This window comes from Pinus tabuliformis, chromosome 5_1 (assembly GCF_031772625.1).
Source record: "Pinus tabuliformis cultivar Carrire ecotype Pingquan chromosome 5_1, CPIR1, whole genome shotgun sequence".
Classification (NCBI taxonomy): Eukaryota; Viridiplantae; Streptophyta; class Pinopsida; order Pinales; family Pinaceae; genus Pinus; species Pinus tabuliformis.
The window spans coordinates 867,528,125-867,530,081 of NC_142305.1; positions in this window are offsets into that span (position 1 = coordinate 867,528,125).

Genomic DNA, 1,957 nt, shown 5'->3' on the forward strand with positions numbered 1-1,957 from the left:
GTATGGCAGTGGATGGGACCCGGTTGACTCTTTCTGAACGACTTCTCTTGAACATATGGTGACACTGATGCGATGGATTGGTAGCATTACCCCAAATATGGATGGTATGGCGAGACCATGGCGATGTGACCGGTGAATGAAACAACCCAACCCGAATGTGGTACGGAAGAAAAGTGTCATGTTCAAGAGCGACCTGCTACCATCAAAGTTTTCTTGATTTTTCCCAATTTTTCCCCAGTCATTGCTGACCAGTACCTCTTTATTTTTGTCAAGCTTGAGGAGGATAACATATGCTTGTTCTATAACCTGCCCTTCGGGCAAGCCCATCACTATGTTTTAACGAGCTTAGCGATAGTGAAACTCGTTCTCGTCTAAAGACAAGTTTGTCGCTATTTAATAATTTTAATGAGTCTAACGACAAGGATAACTCGGTCCTTTTCATTTTTAGAGAGTCTGAAAAGATACATAAAGTTAACTCCAACATTCCTTTTTCGTCATCTAATCCCTTAAGTCCGAAAAAGTATAAAACAATACAGAAGGGATGAGTTTTCGATAATCTTTAGCGAGCCGAATAAAACAAGCGCTCGATCTTTTTGTGCAATAATCCCTCAGGTCCAAAAAGATTAAAATCTAGAGGAGGGATAGCACTTCCGGTCCTTTAATGAGCTGGAAGGCCAAGACTCGGCAATCTTTTCATATTTTACGAGTCAATTGAAAAGAGCTTAAAGAAGACTCGTCTTTTGAGGAACGAGTGATAAACAGGGATAGCAGCTGATTCCAGGTACAGGTTGGAATTTTCCAATCACGACAGTGTCACAAGGATGGCTAGGTGAAATCACTCTTCACAACTGTTCCTCAAAATGGGTAAACAATCATATGGGGGTGAACGATCGGCCAAATGAAAAGTGGAGGTGGCAGGTGCAAACACGACCAAGGCTTTTATGGCTGATAAATTTATGATCACAGTGGTTATTTACCGGGATAGGTTCATTTTTTAGTTAAAAATGAGCTTAAACACTGGAGGAAACTTTGCTCACTGCTTTTATTTATTTTTTAACGAGTATGAAGACCGCGTTAAAACTGCTCGGATCTTGCGTTTATTTTTTAACGAGCATGAACTTTATGCTAAAACTGCTCGATTACCCAGTCATAAGATAAGAGTGTCTCATGAAAGATCCCATTTTTTATAGAGCTTGCGCCTTACCAAAGCTATGCTCACTCTCCTTTCTTTATGCAAGTTAGGAAACGACAAACCCAAAAAACAGATAAATAACCGCTCTTTGCTTTCACTCCAAAAGGTTTGCATGCCCCCAGGTATAAAACAGAGTTTCAAGGTTACCTCTACTTACCCTCCGCCAAAACATTTGTTTTAATCGAGAGAGGCTTACCTCTTTCAGGTTACCCAAAGATTGTCTCGTTACTCTTTCAAACAAAACACTTCCTCGGCAATGCTTATCGAAATAGACAAAGGTGAGTGAAATGCAGATTATTTCACTCACATAACTTTGACAAAAGAATCTTATTCTAGAACAACCCCTCTTCCATCCACGGACGGGGTACGGACTAGTCATATTCTCCCGCGGAAACCTACTCTATACCCAAAGTTTCCCTGCCGAAGCAGGCCAGGATGCATGCCCCCTGGGTTCCGGTCATATCCTCCCGGATTACTCGCGCTCATCAGGAGGACGGACCGTGGGTTGAGACACTTCTTGTGTGAATAGACCATTTAGGGATGGCACATGACTATTTGCGATGCGTGATCCGGGAAACGAAAGTTGGTCTACGAGCTTGACCATTCTTCCTTCATGCGGAAAACACATTACTCTAAAGAGTGAGGAGACTACAGCTCCCATGCAATATATATAGTCTCGTCTAAGGAGTAGGTTATAATCCAAAGGTCCTTGAACGACCATCACGTTCATTTGAACGGTCTTCCCTTTCAATGTTACAGGCACAT